Genomic DNA, 22,166 nt, shown 5'->3' with positions numbered 1-22,166 from the left:
TGTGCCCTGCACGCAGCAGGGAGTTATGTTCCAGGGATGGGGCTGACGTGGGGTCCCTGCCTGGCACTGGTTTCCTTACAAGGTCAGCATAAGCCTTCAGGTGCCCACAGCCTAGGAGCTGTCCTGAGTAAGGTTGTGTGCTCAGCTTTTATTTGGGAATAAGCACCGTCAACTGAGCTAAACTTGGTCACAGACAGTGCCTGTTGTGCTGTGGGAAGAGCTCTTATGCCAAATGCCTTGGTCTGGCCCAGTGTGCAGCGTGGCTTGATCTCTCTGGAGAATGAGCTGGGGCTGCTGAAGCTCTGGCAGGAGCACACTCTCCTCCCCTCTGAAACTGGGGCTGCTGCCGGGAAGTTGCTCAGCAAGCCTGGCCACAGGGGTTGACCATGAAGCAGGCACTTGCAAAGCCATTCCCTGCCTGCTGCAGGGTTGGTGCCAGTCCTCTGGAGTGACTCCAGCTTTCCCAGCTTGTGGAAGTGATGGTCTCATCCAGGCCCTTGCAGAAGTGTTGGGTGCAGGAAGGATGCTGGGCAGTGAGAGGATGCTGAGGGGATGGTGCCCCTCTCAGGCAAGACTTTGATCAGCCAAGCTGGTGGTGGTTTGGAAGCCCAGTCTGCAGCAGACTCATCTGGCTGGTGGAGTCATGAGAAGTGCTCTGGTCCATGTCCTGGTTTGGAGACTACTGAGCTATGGAGCACTCTGGGCAAGTCATAAATAGCATACTGCTTATAAACAAGGGGAACATAAACAGATTTTGTTCAACAGAATTGTGAAGTTTCCCTTGTGGAGAAGCTGTAGGGAAGGCTGGGACAGGAAGACAAATGGTTTATTATTTTAGTCAAATCCTTGACTTGGCTGCAGTCAGCACATTCAGCAGTGGGGTAGAAACTCACCAGGTGAGAGACAAAAAGTACCTGCTGAGATGAAGTGCAGAGGCAGCAGATAAAGGGCATCACGGGGCTGTGCCTGTAGGGACTGCTCCTTATCAGCACACCTGCTGACTGCATTGCGAAAGCAGCCCCTGGTCACCTGTGCCTTTGTGTAGCTGGGAATTTTTCTGATGGAGCTGGAGTTTTCAGGGATGTTGCTGTTACACTTTTTTACCACCTGTCAAAGCAGGAGGGAGGGGAGCACTAGATCTCATGCTGCCATAAGAATGGGGCCCAGTGCACCTTGCTCCAGATCTGCTCTGCGTGCATCCATGTAGGAATAATGCTGCTCCTCACTAACTCTGGCACTTTGCTTCCAGCCCAGAATTAATGGCTCAACTGGCCTGAAGAGTCAAGGGTGACCAGCCACAACAGGGTGCAGAGCAGCCCAAGCAGGTTCCACCTCAATAAGGGGTCCAGTGAGGTTGCTGCTGAGCAGCTCCCCATAGTGTCAGGCTAGCAGTGTCCCAGTTCCTTCAGCTGGGGTTTCGTGGGCACCTGTGCCCCCTTAAACAGAAAATCTGGCATCCTGAGCTAAGCATCTTCTCTACCTGGGTGTCCCAAATGGTTAACAATCCCAGCAGCAATGGATGGGTGGTGAGGAGATTGATTGCCTCCTGCAAGGTACATAAAGTCTCGCTCTTCTGCAGAAACACAACACTTGTTCAGCCAGGTAAATAACTGGTTTAAAATCCCCTCTTGCAGCAGCTGACCCTACATGTGTTTATCCAAGTGACTGGAGCTGTGCCAGTCTCTCTGGTAAGTGACCTTTCCCGAATTTTTCTTTTCAAGTTGACATTTAAGAAGGGGGGGAAAAGTCACAGCAACAAACGGTGTTTTAACAGTGATAAAGCTTTACCCGTCAACAAAGCCAGGAAAGCCATGCTGGAGCCTGTGCTGGTGGCTCTGCCATCCCAGCCAGAGTCCATGTGGACAGCACTGGCTTGTGTTTCCTGACCTGCTTGGGTCTGCATGAACCAACATCTGCAGTATTCATGGGCTGCTCCCGCTGCCTGGGCTGGGCTGGATAGTTCTGCAGCTCCTGGGAAAGGCTTCTGGGTGCAATTAAGTCTAAGGCAGCTGCTGGCAGCTGGAGGCACTCAAAGTATTAGTTCATTACTGCAATTCAAATGAGGAAGAGTCTTAAATCTCTGAGAAGAATCTGGGTTTGGCAGGCAGTGGAGTGCTCAGCTTATTGGGAAAATGCCTTGGATGAATTTGGTAAATGTTCTACTGTGTGTTCGGGGAAGTAAAATTTACCCCTAGTTTTCATATTCCTTGGTTCTCAGCTTCAGTACTGCCATGACTCACCCCTTGATCCTGACACTGCTCTCACATGGAAGTATTTAAGCTCTGAAGCTGTGGAGGAGGTTTACCTCTTAGCCCAGATGTCAAGTACATGAGCTCCTCTTCCAGGCTGGAAGTCCCCAAAGGCTTCACAGAAGGCTGCTCAGCACATCTGGGTTCCCCAAATCCTTCTTTCCCCACATCCTGGCAGATGCCATACCTCCAGCATGCCACCTGTCAGCCACTCCCATCTCCACTGGGCTCTGCAGGATCTCTTGGGAGCTCCTGCCTGCCTTCTCCATCTGCAGAGCACCCAGAGCCCTCCTGGCCAGCCCCTGCACCCTTTCCCAGGCTTTTGTCTGGTGAGCAGGACTGAGAGCAGCTGCTGCTGTTGGTGTCTCCCTACAATCCTCCCCTCCACAGAGTGCTGCTATGGGCCAGCCTGGGGCCATGCCTGCACAGTCCAGCCTCGAGAAGAGAAATTGAAACAAGGACTTCCCAGCTAGTTGCGTTTCCTGTAGCACGAGGGACAGGAGATTCCTGGAAGCAGTGGCACCAGGGTCCCCCCAGACCTTGGTGTTTTCCTGGCATTTCTTGCACACATCCTGATGGGAATGGCAGCAAAAAGGCAGGAGGGGACAGGACAGGGGCAGTGCTGCAATCAGACAGGGACATGCTGCTGGGTCAGGGTGACCCTGAGCAGCCCATGCCAGAGACCTGTGAGCTGACAGCAACCTCTGCTTTCAGAAAGCCACTGTTTTGTGACAAGTCTCTCTTGAGAAACACCTATGTGCCTCTGTTGAAAGAGGCCTGATAGATACACTTGGCTCTGTGGCTATGCTGGTTCTTGGATTCAATCTATCTGTGCTAGAGGAAAAAACAGTAACAAAAAAACCCCAGATAAGCAGAACATCTTTAGATGTTTTTACTGAACGGATGGCCAAGCCTTGCCTTTGCTGACCATGTCCTTGTGCAGACCCAGTTCTGCAGGCAGGGCAGCACAGCCCCCAGGCTGCCAGCAGCTCACAGAGTCCCTGTTAGGGGTGTCCATCTGCCACAGTTCTCCCCACTCCGTGCTGTCCCCAGGAGGGCTCTAGCCATGGACATTCACAAGAAGCCGATGAACTTCTTTGCTGAGCTGTCACTGAGTGCTGCTCCTGTGAGGCTCCGTGCCTGCTTGGCAGTGATGGCAACTTTGGACCCTCATGCACTAAGTTATCTTTAATCTGCTGAGGCAAGAATGACATTGCCTGTGCTCCCAGCTAGCCCTGGTGCTGGCTCGCCGCAGGGTCGGTACGTGAGCCCTGAGCAGGACAGCCTGTATCCGGAGCCTTCCTTCCTCTGTGATAACGTCAGTGCTGGAAGCAGGCAGCTATTTCAGTCCCAGGAATGCCAGTGGATGATTTCACTTTTGTTTCGTACCCGATAACCTTTCCCATCACAATGAGAGACGACGTCCGTGCTCCCTGTGCTTCCGTGTGCAAGGGGAAAGCCATTCAAGCGCCTCTGCAGGGGAAAAGAAAGAGCCAGGTTAAAAATAGCTTCTGATTGTCCATGGGGCCTGGGCAAAGGAAGGGCAAAAGCCTTTCCTAGTTCCCCTGCCCGGTCCCATGTGCTGGGAGCAGCGTTTCTGGCTGAGCTGGGCCGTGAAGACAGCGACCGTGGGAATATCTGCTGTGCAGCTCTTTGTGCCAGCCTCGTGGGGATGGCAAGGTCTGGGAGAGACTTTCTTCTCCATGTAGAGTCATCCCAATGTGGGGCTCCAGAAGTGCTTTAGCCACCCCCTTTGCTTGTCACCTCCATGCCTCTACCCTTCCTGCCCTTCTCCCAGTCCTTTCCCTGCTGGGTTTTGTGGCTGGATGCTTGGTCAGGATCTTGGCGAGACAAACTCACCCCAGGCCCCAGGCGAGATAAGTCTGGTCAAACCCAAATTGCTGGAGCTCAGCTCCAATTTTTATTTCCTGTGGGGAAGGAGTTGGCGAAAGTAACTTGTTTTTTTTTTTTCAGCTTTCAGCCTTTGACTTCCCACGAACTGCTGACCCATCATGTGACGGGGCCATGGTGGGGCCACTGCTATGAGAGGTGATATTGGCATTTATCACCCTAGTGCTCGTGTGGGGAAGGGCCCCCAGCTCCCCCCAGCCTTGTGTGTGCTGGGGCACTGCCAGCACCCAGCTCCAGCCTCTGGGAGTGGGGAGACCCCAGGTGCTGTCAGGGGGAGGGCAGCAAGTTGGTGTACCACCAGACCCCATCTCTTACAGAGAGATGTTTCCCTGCTCCCCCAGAGCAACTGCTTGCTCCTGCCCACCCCGGCCTTCAGAGCACATCACAGGACATTTTGCAGGCTGCCAGACCTGGGCTCCTGTTTGACCAGTCTCTTTGCTTAGTCCCCCAGCACATGACTTACAGGGTGGCTCCAAACAGCTCTTACTCTTCCTGGGCTGGAGCCTGTTTACAAAACAGTGGCTGAAAGCTGCTATTTATCCTTACCTACACATTGCATTCAGAGTTGCTAAATAGGCAAGCCCAAAATGAAAGTCATCTGGGTTTTCTTTAATTAGGAGAAAATTCAGATGAATCACGAGGTTCTGTACCTCAAGGATGCAGCAGGAATTGACTTTGGCTGCAGACAGCAAGGTACAGCAGTCAGCACAGCCGGCTCGCTGCCTTGACATCTGCTGGAAGGACTTGTTTTTCCCTCCCGAGTCACATGCTAGCTTGTGATCTGATCATGAGATACAAAGGATAACCTTCCAATATTTACTCTTCTCATCTGCAATTTCAAAAGGCAGAGGAAAAGAGGAAAAGCAGCATAAGGGAGGGAAGCACAAGCTCCTTTCCTCATTTGGTTAGTGCTGCTGTATGTGCAGTGTTTGCTGCTGGGACAGGGCAGGAGTCTGGCTGCAGCACCATGGGCTGTGCTTGTGCCTTTTTGTGGCCATAATGGACAGTGTCAGTGTGGGCAGAGCAATGGTTGCTCATGTGTTCAGCCATGTGGGCATCTTCCCCTGCCCTGCCACCACACCTGTGTGCCAGCAGAGCTGGGCAGGGGCTGCCTGGCTCAGGGTGCCCTGCACTGGCACAGCCAGGGGAAGCCTGTCCTTCCCCATGGCTGCCCAGCACTGGCCCTGTGCCATCCTTCAGCATTCAACTTGCACATTTTATTACAAATGTCAAAGTGACATTTTTTGTAACAATATCCTAATGTAGCCAGCCAGGCAGGTGGAGTTACTTGTACGTGCTCTAGTCCAAAGGTTTATAGCAGGCCCGGCTGCAAGATTATACCAGAATCACCCTTGAATAAAATCCCCTATATAATATTTGGGGAATTTTTGCTAGTGCAGCTTGAGTATGTTTACTTCTGTGAGCAGATGCCTATCAAGGACCAAAAAACCCCAGAACCACATCATGGTGCAATGGAGGCTGTTGGGACATTTGCTTTCAGGCTTTGTCATTTGCTTGGGACATTTGTTTGAAGGCTTTGAGGGAGCTCCTGCTGCAGGGAGAGCAGGACAAAGAAGTGGGGCAGGGCTGTTTGCTTGCTGAGCTGGAGAGGTGTGTGCCATTGAGTACCAAATCTGCCACAGGCTGCACATGTGCAGCAAACCTGAATTGCCTGTAGAGTGAGACTGCTCTGGGAATGGCAGGCTGGCATCAACAGCCTGTGTCTGTCTTCCTCAGACTGTGGAAGGGGAGATGCTCCAGGCAAAGCCAAAAGGGCTGTGCCTGCATGTGACACACGATGTGCCAGCCTGACACAGAGGGAGGAACACCACCAGAGCTGCCCTGGAAAGCAGTAACTGCTTGGAGGAACAAGAAGGGGTGGATGTCACTGGGGAGAAGAAGCCAGTACAGACTGAGTGATGAGAGCAGCACCCAGCCACAGCCTGGCCACAGCTATTCAGGTGTGACAGGGCTGAGTGTCCCCGTGTTTCCAGTAACAACACCACTGGTGTCAGGTGGGGAGGCAGGGAGGCAGAGTGGCACAGTGGGAAGGGCTCACCTAAGAGCACGAAGGGAGGGTGCCTGCTGGGTGTCTTTGATGTGGTGAAAGGTGTTTTGTGCCAGGTAGGTAGATCCCATGCTGTAGGGAGCATGGCTGATGATGGTGGATGAACCAGCTGGCCCCTGTGCCTTTGCCAGGGCCACAGCATTCATGAGAGAGGCTTTGGATAGCTGGGACTTGTCTTGGTTCCTGCATGCAAAGCTGGGGAAATGTGAACAGGAGGTGATTTTAAATTAAAACCCAAACTATCTGTGATTAAGGGTTGTCTCCAGTAGGCATGGTTATTTCTGATTTCAGGTTTTGGGAAATTTTGAAACTGTTTAAGTCCAAGCTGTATTTCTCCTGTTATTACAGGAGCTTTGCATTGCACTGTCCTAACCTATCCTCCCATGCCTGCACTTAGCTCAAAGACCCCTTTTTTTTTTTTTTTTAGAAAAGTAAACCACTTTCTTTCCTTGGGCAAATATTTCTGTGGCCTCTGCTGCAGAATTAGCCAGAGATAATCAGGAGGGCTGTGATGGGCTGATGAAGGGTTTGGTGTGGGCTCATCAGTGGGCCATGTGGGACAGCAGCATATCTGCCTCTGGCACATGGCATTTGGAAGGTGTTTGGGTTTTGTGAACCTGGTTGACCTGTCAGTGTGCCCCAGAGGCGTTTCTGAGCACTGTGGTTTCCTGGTTCACTGGCCTTTTGCCTGCCTCTCTGAAAATTAGAGCAGGCCTGACCCAGAAAGCTGGATGCAGAAGTGATCAATAGTGATGGTAATGGGCCAGCAGCACTGCCTGGCTCTCACTGTCTCAGTCCCAAAAGACATATATGCATTCAGAAAACATGCAGGTGTTCTGGCTCCTGTGGCTGCCTTATCAGCTGGAGGAGGCTTCAGCCTGTGGTCCAAGGGTTGTGGAAGGCAGAGTTTACCATGCTCCATCCCTGGTGAATGACTTTGATCCTTCTGGTTCCTCTTCCCAGAGATAGTGGCTCTCCAGCAAGTTTTGCTGTGTGATGTGTTTGTTCTGCAGCAGGATAGTGCTGAAGGCTCAGGTGAAGGGTGGGAGCAGGGCAGGTGCCATGGCAGGGGCACACCAGAGTGAGTGCCTGGGGAAGGAGATGCATCTGCTCATCCCTGAGGGCGTTGTAAACACCTGCATGGACAAGAAAGTAGTCCAGATCTGTAAGGCAATAAACAAATCCTAAAGAACATCCTTTTGGAGCAGTCCCCTCCTGCCTGCTGTGTCCCTGGAGGACAGCAAGGGCTCTGTGGCTGCTCAGGGCTCTGGGGAGCCAGAGCCAGGGTGTGAGCTCAGCGCTGTAAATCAGCAGCTGTGCCACGCTGCTGCTGAGAACAGTCAGTGCCCATTGCTTTGATCTCACATGCTTGCACTTCATACCCTCTGCAGAGATAGACACAAGGTCACACTAATGGCTGCTACATGAAAAACTTATGTGGCCTTTATTGATTTTGGAGTGATTAATGAGTCAAAAGGAAGGACAGTGATTCATGCACGTGAACGGTGCCTGGGAATGAGCAATGCTGACCAGGGTGGCCTTTTAATTCCATAATCGAGCCTGTGTCCTGCTGCTGTGGGGTAGCAGCACTGCTCTCACACACATCTTTGCACTGGACAAACACCTGTTTGTACACACTGAACTCTTGTGCCTGCACCTCCGTTCTGATTGCTTTGCTTTTCTCTGTCCCTTTTGAAAGGAATTGAAAATAGCCAGACCTAAACTCTCCCTGTAGCTTTGTTGACAAAGCCTCTTGAAGCTTTCCTGCTATCCCAGGTGGCCCAACAGGAGAGTCCTGGGAGAGGTAAAGCACAGTGCCTCCTGCCCAGCCTCATGCCAGACAGCAGAGCACCCCCAGGAGGCACCCCCAGCTTTGGCCCTCTGCTCACCAGCATGTGACCTAACTGAAGGAGCCTCAAAGCTGGCTGCTGTGATGAGCCTTGCACACAATGGTTTTCAAGTTGCTTTTCTGCTCCCTCAAGCATGTGCAACTTTCCATAGGTTGCTGAGCTGTGGCAGGGTGGACACCCTCCTTCCACAGCCTCCATCCCAGTGCACCCTGTGGATGGGGTCCACAGCCCCCAGTTTGCTCTGTGCCACACATTCAGCTGGAAACTGATGCAATGGGAAGTTATCCTAATTTTGGAGAGGGACATCAGGCCCAGCTTGAACCATCTGGGCAGTGGTTATGCAACTTTCCTTTCTGGTATTTGAAGAAACTTCCCCATCCTGGTTGTCCAGCTTTGTGACCATGACCTAAGCCATCACATTGCTACCAGAGTTCGTTCTGCTGGGCTCACTGCTTTCACATGGGCTGTCTTGCTGAGTGGGTCAGAGACCTGCTGCACCTCTTAGGGCCTGAGGACTTGCCACAGTTAGGGATTCATTTGTTGCTGGCACTGCTGGTTATTTTTTCTCTCTTTCCATTTCATGATGTCTGTTTTAGTATATGCTGAATTATGCCCATGTCCTCCAGCTCCCCACTCTGATCTCCAGAGCTCTAGCCCAGCCCCCATGCTGTGGCAGAGTGAGTTCCCAGCCTGTTGAGGCACACTGCCCTAAGGGGAGGGTGCAGGAAAACGTTCCCAGTGGCACAGGCAGGTGGCAATGCCCACCCTGCGAGTGGCTGTGGCACAGGCAGGTGACAATGCCCACCCTGTGAGTGGCTGTGGCACAGGCAGGTGACAATGCCCACCCTGTGAGTGGCTGTGGGACAGTGCCCATGCTCCTGCTTTTTCTTTGCCCGCCAGTAGCACACACAGACCAGCCCCTCATACCCCCATTCTTGCTCAGGAGTGGCCACAGGCTGTTGGGTCCCTCCAAGGGACATTAGGGATCAGGAGTGTTGGACCCAGCATCATCCCTCTGACCCTGTTGGACCCTGACAGCAGGGGAGGGTGGGGAGCATCTTGGGGAGGCAACAGAAAAACATTGTGTGCTCCCAAATTAACTACCAGGCCAGGTTGGTTTTCCTGTTTACTCCCTAAGTGGAAAATAGGAAGGGAGTGAAAAACCTCATGCTTTTGGCTATATAAAGGTCTTGTGTGGGCACAGAAATTTTACCTTTTCATTTTTTGCCTTGCTGTTACCAGGTGTGTGGCATGGGCTATAGTGTCAGCAAAGCAAATAAAAGGGGATGCTGAGAATAGCAGCTCCTCTGCAGGAGACATTTCCTCTCAGACAGAGAACTCGACTCCTTCAGTGGTCTGCTGGTGAGTGGCTGCATTGAGGTTCTGCAAAGCATGAGGGTCACAGAGGGTCAGGCAGGGCTTGTGTTGGCTGTGCTGGGGACACACAGAGCCCCAGGTCCACCTGACACTCCCAGCTGGTGGCTGCTCACATCTCAAAAAAGGGCAAAAGGTGGGGAAGTCACATTATCACTACAGCAATTAGTGAGTGGGTTGCCATGGAAAGGTTGGCTGGCAGGCTTGGCCAGCAGGAGCAAGAGGTTGGAGCAGGTAAGACATTGCCACAGCAGGAAACTGCTTGGAGTTTACAGCAGCAGGATGTGTTGTGGGGATCTTAAACCCTGTGATCCCAGAGATGTTGCTAAACCTTGTTTGCCTTGGATTGTTTGTCCAAAAAGATACCAAGAGATGGGTTCTTTCTTCCCTTCATAATTGCCCATAATCTTATCTGAAGCCTCCAAAGTGTCCTAGAGACTTCTGAAGGAGATAACATGGAGATAACTACCAAACGAAAAAGAAGTCCAAGAGCAGCTGTTCCTGAGGTCTGCTGGGGAATGGCAGCAGTTTCTTGCCCAGCTTTGGTCATCCTTACTTGTCACAAAGAGAAGGCAAGGATGCCCAGAGGTGGCCAAGTCTTGTTCAGGCAGTGATTGACCTTTCTTGCCCCCTTGCTCCTCCTGGATAGCTGAAGATGTTTTGAGGAGTAAAGTCTCAAAGCTGCTTTAGATAATTACTAGAAAATATTACTGCATGAGAGCTGCAGCCCATGGCTCAGCTGCCCAGCTGCCTAGGCCAGTGGGGTTTGACTGTGTCTCACCAAAGAGATGATTTTTGGTGTGTATGCTGTGGGCCTTTGGATCCCCTTCAGGCAAGGGGCTTGCTGGTAGATCTGGCAGTGCTTTCAAGGCACCTTTTACTTCACAGGGTTTGTGGCTTCTCACTTGAGAGAGAAGCATGTAATCATCTCACCATAGACTTAGAGAAGTATGTGCAATCATAAAAAGGATCTTCCAAACATTGCATTTCCTTTAAAATTCAGTTTAGTGTCTGTGTCTGACTAGTCTTCCCATAATATTTAATGCCTGTCCAGTTCTGGAGTCAGGACCTGGATTCTGTGTTAATTATGGTTGTTTCATCCAGCTCATTGATTAAAAATGTGCCATTTCAAAGGGAAAAGAAAAAATTCTTGTCTGACAAAGTGTCTCCCTGATGCTGGTTTGTGACTTAGACATGGTTTTCGGAGCTATGAGCTGGCCAGGTTTTGCCACTGTTTTTATGCTCTACGTGACCTTTTGTGTCATTCTGGTTCTCAGTCAAAATGCAATACCAAGTAAGAGCTGTACCAAATGTGAGCATCCTGTGTCATCACCACTGCAAGTTACTGTAACCAGATCTATTTTCTGCAAATATTTCTTGATTAGCAACATAAACTGTTTAAGGCAGTAGAGCTAAATTATCAAGCCATGCCTTGGCTCTGGGTCATGGTGATTTGCCTCTAGCATTGTCCTGTTTACTCCTTCAAAATCAGAGGGTTTTTTTGGTTGAGTCCCTCAGCAGCTGGAGCTAAGGACACCTGTTCATGCCATTGGGGTATCCTTAGTCCAGGTGCATTTTAGAAGTTAATAGAAGGGGAGGTGAAGGGTACTTTAATGTCAGGTTCTCCCAAGCAAAGCAAACTAATGGGGCAAATGAGCACTTCTCTGCCCCTGTAGTGATTTCATTAATACAGACTGATTCACAGTCAGTAAGGACATGCTGTCAAAGCAAATTGACTTTTTCTACGGTTTTGCTCATCCACTGCCAGCAGGACTTGGCTCATGAGTGCACCCTTTGCTTCCCAGCACTCAGCCCCACATGCCTCTGGGGTTCCTTACTGGCCTGGCTGCAGGGCTCAGCCCACAGCTGAGCCACAGCCGTGCTCCCGAGGGACTGGGCACCCTTGGCACAGGTCACCCCATGGCAGCACCTGGAGCAGCCCCCAGGGGAAGCCCAGCAGCCACAGGAGGTGGCCAAGGGCTGTGTGGGTGGCAGGGCTCACCCTGTGCCCTGGGAGCACAGGGACAGGAGTGGGGCAGTTACTGACTCTGACAAGCCTCACACTGCATGGTCTGTGTGCAGAGGCTGGCCCAGTTCACCCGGGGGTTACCACACATTTTTGTCATGCTTGCAAAATGCTGTTACCACAAATTGCAAAAACCAGCTAACTTCATCCTCATCTGATCAGAGCGAAACCAGCACAGCTCTGCACGTCTCCAGCATGTCCGGTCTCTGCCTGCTGCTGCAGGCATACAGATATTGCTCACACACTCTTTCATTTGCTGCTCTTGGATTTATTTTTCCACTGCAGACTCTGTGGCCTGTGGAAATGGCTGGTGACCACTGCAGCCAGCGTGCTTGCTGTCACAGTTACTGGCCATGGCACTGCCTTTTGCTGAGGCTGGTGTGACCTTTCCGTGCACAGATGGCTGCAGTGAAGCTGAAGGTGTCAGGGGATCTCTATTGGGCTCTCCCTGAGCAGAATTTTGGGGCTGTCACCAGCATCCTGGACAGAGGCATGGCTGGGGCAGGCTGAGAAGCCCTCCCCAGAGTTTTCATTCCATGTCCCAGCGGGTAGGCAGTGTTCCCTGGGGTGACCCTGTCCTGGCAGGGCAGGGCCAGCAGGGCACCCACTATCTCCCCGCTGCCAGCACCCAGGTTCACTTGACAGCTCCTTTACAGATAGCTCCTCCTGACCTCACCCTGGTCTCTGCAGTGGGACACCCATGTGGGCCAATGAGTGGCTGCAGCATGCAGGCGCTCTGGGAGACTCTGGGCATTCCCAGGGGCAGAGCTGCTGGTAAAAATAATATATTTAACAATTACTACGAGTCCTGGAGGCTGTTTAACCTGTGTGGAGAAGAGCTTACCAGCAGCAGTCCTCATGACAGACTGCTTCTGTCTGTTGCTGGGCTGTGGTGGGGTTAGCTGCACATGCAGAATGCTGGGGAGCACTCCCAATTTCTTTCACTAGAGCTTACTCAGCGGGTTTGGCTATGAGACAAGCTGGAGTTCAGCCCCTTCCAGAGCCTGATGGCAATGCTCTCAGTGTGGCTGGGCAGTCCATGGGTGCTGGGAAGAACTCAGGGAACAGGCACAAAAAAATGAGGGCTGTCACAAGATGCTGCAATGAGCTGCAGCCCCAAGTCAGAGCTGTGCTCTGCCTTCACACATGAAATGCAGTAGGGGCAGAATTACCTCATCAGTCCTACCACAGTGGCAGGATGTCTGTGCAGAGCCATCAGCTCTCTGCCTTAGAATGCTATGTCATAGGTCATATGCTGGGAATATATGGTTCATCTTGTGCTGATAATCAAGTGACTCAAAAAATCATGGCATGGAAGTCCTTTAGCAATGCTAAAAGCAAAACATAAAGAAAAAATTCTCCTTCCCTTACTCCACGAAAGTTCAACATTGTGCAGATCGAAAACTTTTTTGAAGTGCTAAAGGCTGTCTGGATTGTAAGTGTTTTATATTTGGTACAGGGATCTCCTGCATCTAAAATAGATGAGACACTTCAGAGGGGAGCCTTTAGTCTTTCCAGACAAGAGATACAAGACATATAGCAGAACCCTGCTATGCTGGAGTCTGGCTGTAGGAAAAGCAACTGCAAATGGCCAGCCTTGATATTCTGCTGTGTTTTGTCCTTAAAAGTACATGTTTCATCATGACGAGGAGGAGAATGATGAGGATTAATTTATTGATTTATCATGATGATGATGAAAAGCTGAACTTTAAAGGCTTACCTTGCTCTAGCAGGTGGCCTCCAGGAGGTTGTCTGACTTGACTCCAGCCCAAGTCATTGGGCTGGTTCCACCCCCTTCCAAATTCTTAGTTCTGCATCTTTTCCTGTTTTGCAGGCTCAAATATATTAGCCACTTATACAAAATAATTTTCCAAAGGCCCTTAGAGCCTTGCCTGTGTGCCTTTGGCACTATCCAGGCTGGCATGGCAGGCTGATATTTTTGCTTTGAGCCCAAATAGGTTTGCAGGATGCAGCAGAAGATTTCTGGGGTGCTGGACTTGTCGAAGCCTGGCTTCACCCCCCTGCCTGAGCCTTTGCAGCAGCTTGGATGTTGCAGCCTCTAGGGATGAGGGGACACATCACACAGGGCAGGGACAAACCAACACTGCCCCGCATTTCTAAATGAGCACAGCGCTAATCATCACGGCTCGTATTTCCATTCCCACCTGTCACCTATGTCAGCTCACTTATGGGGCAACTAAATGAGGAGAGCACTTTGGTATTGCACGGCAGCTGGAGCAGCAGCTGAGTGAGGGCATTACAAGGCTCCAAACACCTCCACTCTTGGCAGAGCCGCCCCGCGGGGGTGGGACGGGGGTCCCCAGCAGCGCGGCTCCCCGCGGCTCGGCACCCCCGCGCCTCCCTCCCCGCATCCCTCCCCGCATCCCGCCCGCGCCTCCCTCCCCGCATCCCTCCCCGCATCCCGCCCGCGCCTCCCTCCCCGCATCCCTCCCTGCATCCCGCCCGTGCCTCCCTCCCCGCATCCCGCCCGCGCCTCCCTCCCCGCATCCCTCCCCGCATCCCGCCCGCGCCTCCCTCCCCGCATCCCTCCCCGCATCCCGCCCGTGCCTCCCTCCCCGCATCCCTCCCCGCATCCCGCCCGTGCCTCCCTCCCCGCATCCCTCCCCGCATCCCGCCCGTGCCTCCCTCCCCGCATCCCTCCCCGCATCCCTCCCCGCATCCCGCCCGTGCCTCCCTCCCCGCATCCCTCCCCGCATCCCTCCCCGCATCCCGCCCGTGCCTCCCTCCCCGCATCCCTCCCCGCATCCCGCCCGTGCCTCCCTCCCCGCATCCCTCCCCGCATCCCGCCCGTGCCTCCCTCCCCGCATCCCGCCCGCGCCTCCCTCCCCGCATCCCTCCCCGCATCCCGCCCGTGCCTCCCTCCCCGCATCCCGCCCGTGCCTCCCTCCCCGCATCCCTCCCCGCATCCCTCCCCGCATCCCGCCCGTGCCTCCCTCCCCGCATCCCTCCCCGCATCCCGCCCGTGCCTCCCTCCCGCATCCCTCCCCGCATCCCGCCCGTGCCTCCCTCCCCGCATCCCTCCCCGCATCCCTCCCCGCATCCCTCCCCGCATCCCGCCCGCGCCTCCCTCCCCGCATCCCTCCCCGCATCCCGCCCGCGCCTCCCTCCCCGCATCCCGCCCGCGCCTCCCTCCCCCGGCGCTGCTGCGGCTCCGGCTCCCCGCGCTGGGGCGAGCTCGGCCCTTCCCGGGGAGAAACAGCGCCTGCTGCCGCAGCAGCGGGGTACACACACGGATATTGTGCACACGGACATCGTGCACACAGACATTATACACACAGACATGATACACGCAGACATCGTGCACACACGGACATCGTGCACACACAGACATCGTGCACACAGGTATTGTACACACACGGACATCGTACACACAGACATTATACACACAGACATGATACACGCAGACATTGTGCACACACGGACATCGTACACACACGGACATTGTGCACACAGACACTGTGCACACAGACATTATACACACACAGACATTATACACTCAGCGTGCGTGCACATCAACACCCGTCTGTGTGTGTGTGTAGACATGTAACAGTGAGCGTGTCTCTGTACATTTATGTAAGTATGTATGAACATACATGGGTGTACAAACATACGCGGGTGTGTAAACGTGTATAAATTCTATACGTGTATAAATACATTGTATATAAATAATGTATAAATGTATTCATTAAATGTATATGTATACATAAAAATACACACATATAATAAATATATGTGTATAAATATACTCATACATGTGTGCATACATGTACAGTGTACATGTACATAAACTATGTGTGCTCCAGCATGCACACAGACACACACACGTGTGGATGTGTACAGACGGTGTTCGTGTGTCCGAACACAGGGGCACACCTGAGTGTCCCCGTGCCCTCCGGTGTCCCTGTACCCCTCCCGGTGTCCCTGTACCCCTCCCGGTGTCCCCGTGCCCTCCGGTGTCCCTGTACCCCTCCCGGTGTCCCCGTACCCCTCCCGTGTCCCCGTACCCCTCCGGTGTCCCCCGGCTCATCCCGCTGCCGCCCGGCCGGGGGCGCTGTTGGCCGCGCCATCCCCGCGGCGGGACCGAGAGGGATCAAGAGCGGCTCTGCAAAGTTTCAACAATTAAAAATACCGCTCCGTTAATCTGCAGCTATGTAACGGAGAAATGGGGAAAAAATGCCTTCGGGAGAGCGGCACAATCTTCGAATGGATTTCTTTTGTAAATGAGTTTTGACGCGTCTCGCGGCGCATTAGAATTGCTCTGCTTGTGTTTCCATACCAGATGATAAATATCCTACAGCTGGTAAAACTGAGATCACCTGGGGAATGTTTGCTGTGCCTGGGAGGAATGAAGGGCCAAATAACTCGAAGTTGCACAAGGTGATGGGTAACTCGGTTTGGGTGAGTAGCTGCAGGGTCACAGAAGTGATGCTTTGCAGAAAAGCTGTAATAAATGAGAGGGTTTCATCTCATTTGAACTGAAACGAATTGGAAACCTCCAACCCCACAGAGCAGAGTGCAGCAGCCATGGGTTTATGCCTGCTGATTCCGCAGCACTGCATGAGCACGGAGAGAGCAGAGAGGAGATGCTGCTGGGCTCCCTGGAGCGGGGTTTGCTGAGCTGAGCGGGGCCATGGCATCGCCCCTGGCAGCAAAACCCACCAAACACAAACCCTCCCACCGCCCCGGCTAACCCTCTCCTCCTGAGAAAGGGCTAATCTTTACACGCCTCAGCCTTTCCCAACACATCCTGGTTCACAAGTTCAGCGGCTTCAAAGTTATGTCTGATCATTAACCCTGAAAGACTGGAGATTACTGGAGCGTTTAAACTGCATGTTTGAGAGGGCTGAGAAGCACAAAGCTCGGGCACAATCTGCACCCAAACCCCGAGACAATCTTCATGAGGCAGATGGAGGGGTTTGGTTCAGCTGTGTGATGCCTGCACATTGTGTAGGTTTGTGTCTTCATTTCTTTTTAAAGCTGCTTTTGAGCAGCTGATGTTTCAAAAATGGTCATGGATTTTGGGTGTATCTGACCATGTGGTCTGTGGTGAGTATGGCTGGGCTTACTGTTCCCATGGAGTTCTGTAAGAGAGACAAGAGGGTCACAGTTCTTCCTTTTTGACAACGACTTTACAAAAATTGCTCTTTTCTTGTGTGTTTTCTCTATCACTTTTATTCTTGATATAACAGGTACAGAAGAAAAAACTGTGATCACGTTGCACACCAAAAAAGCAGCAGCAGGCAGAAACTCCATCTATAGTGGAGCTGGTTTTCAGTTTGTTATTTCCATGGGATAGCTTTTGATGTCAGAATCACAGGGAAATGTAGGCTGGAAGAAGCCTCCTGAGGCCACCTAGGCTCCCTCTTGCTCAGCAGGAGTCCAGCTCCACTGGGCTCTCAGCAGCAGTGAGCCCTAAGCAGTGTGATCCACAGCACCCTGACAGCAATTTTGGAAGGATCTGAACGAGCACTGAGGGGCAAAATCATTGGTATTCTCCTTGATGGGATTTAATCTTAATGCAGCTCATTAGTCTTCAAGGGTGGAAGTCTTGAACCTGATGATGCCAAAGGATTAACCTCAATTTAAATTCCATAGGTATAGTCTCAAAAAATGGGTTCAGCAGCACCTCCATTGCAAGATCAGTCCTCTCCCAGCCACTTGCTTACCAGGCCACTAAGCAGCTTCTCAGTTGGTGCCTGCAAAAGCACTTGCCTGAATATTTGTGCCAGTAAAATAAGTTATTTTTTACCTTCTGTATTTTTAGACATTAAACCCAGAATTTAGTCATCAGCTCTGTGCTTCCTATCTCTGTGCAAGTACTGCAGAGGAGATAAATATAGATATAGATATAGATATAGATATAGATATAGATATAGATATAGATATATGAATATTCATATGTATACATTTGTATATATATAATATACACACATAAGTGTGTGTATGTATATATATATATATATACACACTTACATATATATATATATACGTAACACAAACAAATGTATATATAGATATAATATATACACACATCCATGCTATGCAAAAGACCTGTCCTAGAAAAGGAAATCTGGTACCTGGAGATAAGGGTTTTCCCCAGACAAAATGAAGTTTAGAGGAGGAAGGAGGCCCTTGCCTTTGTGTGCCCTGCAGGGGTGTGATCCTCCTGCACCAAACCATCCCTGGGGCAACAGCAGGGAGGAGGGCAGGCTCACACAGCAGCCAAAAGGCTTCTGGCAGAGTCTCTGAGATGTCCAAAGAGATGGTGCCAAGCCACAAGGGCCAAGGCTTGACAATGGCTGCAGGAGCTGCTGCCTGGGTTGCCTCAAATTTTAATGAGGGAAGCTCATGGTCTTACACCCATGATGAGTGCCCAGCTTCAAACCAGGAAAAACAACTAAAATTCTTCCAGAAGTTTTATTAACATTTTCCTTCATAGTTACTGGAAAAATAAAGTGGCACATTAGTCATCTCAGAAATACAGCAGAGCAGTATGAGGGTATGGGGTGGGTTTTTAGGGATGGTAGTTTTTGTGGAGCAATTACTGTAACTGAAATATAGACTCCTTTAAAAATTGTAAGCACAAATCTGAGCAGGGAGAAAGCTTGCAATGTCAGTCCAGGCTGCCTTTGAACCTTATTTTAGAAGCCCAGATAGAAGTGCCAGCTACTTCTGCAAGAGCAACCAGGTGTGTTGTGCTGTGAAGGGGGCACTGAGCAGGCAGGGCTGTGGAGTGGAGAACAAACTGAATCCCCTTGACTGGGCAGGGCAAACATGGTCACTGTCCCCCAGCTGAGAACAGCTCAGTGCCTGTCTGCTGCACAACAGCCCTGGTGTCTCTGGGGCTAAGGCAGCCTCAGGCTGCCTCAGGGGCTGGGAGTCACTTTGCCACTGCACAGACCCTGGGCTGGCCATCACAGCTGAATTCCTGAAGGAACAAGCACTGGCACTGTCAGGATCTTGGGCCACTGACAGGGCCACCTGCACAAGCTGAGCCTCCCTTCGTGTCTCTGTGGGCATGGAGAAGTTTGTGCACATATATGTGCATAAACACACATGGAGAGATATGTATGAATGCCTGTGTACTCACACATGTGTGTGTACACATATTCCACTCGTGATTCTACATACAAAGTATGTTCATGCACATACACAGACATGTATATGTAAATATATGGACATGGATGTACATAGAGACATTATATATCTATGTGTACATATATAACATCTATACTTCTGTTACATGTAATATACTGTTATATTGTATATATACACACACACATATTCAATGTTATATATTATATATAAAACATGCACTTTTGTTGTTGAGATCAAGCTGTCCCTAAGGAGACTCACAGGCTGGGACTGGTTTGCAGCCTCTCTGCAGGGTTTTTTATCCTGTCCTTCAGCTCCACCATGCTTGCTGAAGGGCTGCAGTACCTCACTGTGTGCCAGTGGGTGGGAGCTGGCAGAGTCCTTGGTTCAAGCACTAAACATTTAGACCAAGGTACAGCTGTTGGTTTTGGTTTGGTTTGGTCTGTTTGTCCAATTTTTATCTGTAGATGACATAAGGGGCCATAAGCACTTGTACTACACATAAGTATTGATTTCCAAAGGAAAGTGGCTGATGAATCACTGCAGGTTCTATAAAAGATGCCCAAGTGCTGCTTGACCCAGCATTCTCCTTGGGCCTGCAGGGAGTGACTCCCCAGCAGTGGAGACAAAGATGAATGGCTCATTTCCCCCCTAATGCAGCACAGAAAGAGGCTTTTATTGAAAATAGAGCACAGACAAGATGGGAAGGGCGACAGTCGTTTTCGAAGGTCGCACAAACCATTCCTTTATGGCAAGTTTGCCCCTGTGACTGACAAAAGCAGGGCTGATCAAGTGTCTTCCATCAGACAGGGATTAAAAATGAAGTCATGTTGCTTGGAGAACTGACAGTCCCACCAAAAATAATAGATGCTGCTGACAGTTCTGGCTTCACAATAAAAGGCCTCTTCCCACGTTGTCAAAAGAGCTTCTCTGGTATGGGCATAAATAAGGCATTATTTGAATGGAAATGTTAATGGCAAAGAGCTATAAATCATATAGGTCTGTTGCAGTAACAGACTGTAGCTGAAAAGCATGTTCTTGTTTCTCATATATATGGAAATATATGTATGTATAAACAAGACACTCACATCTATTCATATCTCTAGATATTTCTGTATGATTCTATGCATGTTCCATACACATAATGGGAGCTAAAATTACTTAGCAAACAGTCCTTCCCCTAAGAGCAAATGTTTGGTGTGATGCACTGAGGGCTGTTGTGTAAGATTTGACTGAGTATCTTTCCCATATATAAAGGTTGTAACATAGCAACCATTTTTTCCTACTCAGAAAACACTGTTTCAAAGCTAATTATTACTGCCCTTATCAGTGGCCACTATCTTGGCTCCTGATGCACTGCTGGGCTGGGCAAGAGGCTCAGCAGCTTTGAGCAGCTGCAACCTGGATGAAGATGGTCATGGAGAAGAGGCATGGCAAGTGAGGGCTCACCCTGTGGGTGGACACTCATGGTGAGGGAGATATTTGGCTTGGAAACCTCAAATGTGACAGCCCCTGGCTGCTGAATGGGACTATGGCCACTGCTTGGGAAGAGCCCACAGCCCAGACCATGCTGCCAGCCCTGCTGGAGGCAGTCAGGTCTTTCACTCTGTCATACCTGTAGATATAAATACATACATCCATATATATATAGATATATGCATGCAAATGTATGTATGTTGTATAAATATATGCACACACACAGACATCCCCGCATGGACATCGGGGTGAAGGAGAATTCCATTTCTTGACATTCACAACAACTCTCTTTGCTCAAAGGACCAAAGCACTGACCCTAAGGGACAGTGCCTGCAGTGTCCAGCAGCTGAGTCTGGATGATCTGGGCTGCCATGGCCCTGCAGCTGGAACCAGGGCTGGCACTGCAGCTGGAACCAGGGCTGGCCCTGCAGCTGGAACCAGGGCTAGCCCTGCAGATGGAACCAGGGCTGGCCCTGCAGCTGGAACCAGGGCTGGCCCTGCAGCTGGAACCAGGGCTGGCACTGCTGCTCTGCTGGAACCAGAGCTGGCAGTGCTGCTGGAACCAGGGCTGGCCCTGCAGCTGGAACCAGGGCTGGCACTGCAGCTGGAGCCAGGGCTAGCCCTGCAGCTGGAACCAGGGCTGGCCCTGCAGCTGGAGCCAGGGCTGGCCCTGCAGCTGGAACCAGGTCTGGCACTGCAGATGGAACCAGGGCTGGCACTGCAGCTGGAACCAGGGCTGGCACTGCAGCTGGAACCAGGGCTGGCACTGCTGCTCTGCTGGAACCAGGGCTGGCACTGTCACCCCAGAACTGACACAGCACCTGTGAGCACCACAGCAATGTCCTGCAATTGCTGCTGTGAGTGATCTGCTGGGCAGGAGAAGGGAGCTGAGTGCACGTGAGAAATTCCAGCCCAAGTGCATCTCTCCAACAGGAGCTGGGCCTGGAGAGGCACTGCCTGGGGGCAGGACAGGGGTTGCTGTGTGGTGCAAAGGCCAGTGCAGTCCTGGCTGTGGCAGGCTGGCATCAAACTGGGCACTGCCAGCACCCTGCACTGTCCCCAGCCCTGGGCTCAGCTGATGGAGGTGTTGGGTGCAATGCCAACATGGGGTTATATAAATGTAAAAGCATTTTATATAAGCCTATTTTATCTGCAAATCATTTCTATTTAGAACACCTATTTCTACTGGAAACACTAAAACCACATTACATAAGAGCTTGTTTAAATCCTTTGGCTTAAGGCTTGGGCAGGGGGAGGGGTTGGTTCAGGCATGGTGCATTCAGGCTGCAGTTTATAATCACAGCCTCAACCAGCAGCCAAAACTCAGTCTTAAAATCCTTTCTGCTTTCATTCCACGCTGCCCTGACAATAGCAGAATACTTCCCTGAAGGGTAATTTTCCTCTTTCTCAGTGCTGCCTTCGTGTTTGGAAACTTTCATCATTTATAGTGCTCTGGATGTGCTGCCAGCATTGGAGAGACAGAGCTCAGCAGTGCCCGGTCAGTGTCCTGGTGCCCGGGCGGTGACAGTGGGTGGGGACACTGCTGACATCACCTGAGAGGCTGCCGAGCCATTCTCGGGAGTTAAAGAACGCATTAACTGGAAATGGCCATTTAGCACCATAAAATTACTTCTGTGTCACTCATGCAATGATGTTTTCTAATGAATGAATTATCTCCTGTGCCCTCCCACGAGGGAGAGGCAGGGATGGCGGTGACAATGGCCATCAAATCCATGGCTAATGCACTGAAGGCAGCTGGACCCTTTGGACACTCACACTGCAGCCCTGGAAACCTCTGTTGGCACCATGTGCCAGAACAAGCTGCTCCCTACAAGGCTGGGTTAAGGGCACCACCCACACTCTGCTATTGAGCTGTGGTGCACAGGGGCTGTGTTACAGCCTCCCCAGGGCAGCACAGCACAGCTCTGGGGTCTGCAGCCCCTGCTCCTGCAGGCAGAGGTGCTCTGGTGGCCACCACAGCACTGCTGGGGCAAACAAATCCTCACAGAGCATTTGGAGACTAAGTCCACCTTCCTTTCCTAGTTTGAATGACTCCAAAAATGGAGAAGTGGAGGTCCCACCTCACAGTGATGATG

The 22,166-nt window shown here is 51.4% G+C and overlaps 1 long non-coding RNA gene across 1 annotated transcript; it reads left to right on the top strand.

Annotated features, from left to right (window-relative positions):
- Positions 1-39: 39 nt before the first annotated feature.
- Positions 40-21,915, top strand: LOC306807963. The gene is made up of 3 exons (XR_013775867.1): positions 40-1,688; positions 15,779-15,897; positions 21,482-21,915. It is a non-coding gene; the product is annotated as an uncharacterized lncRNA (long non-coding RNA).
- Positions 21,916-22,166: the final 251 nt, after the last annotated feature.

This window comes from Erithacus rubecula, assembly GCF_903797595.1.
Source record: "Erithacus rubecula genome assembly, chromosome: 14".
NCBI classification, from domain to species: Eukaryota; Metazoa; Chordata; class Aves; order Passeriformes; family Muscicapidae; genus Erithacus; species Erithacus rubecula.
Note: the sequence above shows the minus strand (reverse complement) of the source record. Positions and strands in the feature narration are given on the sequence as shown.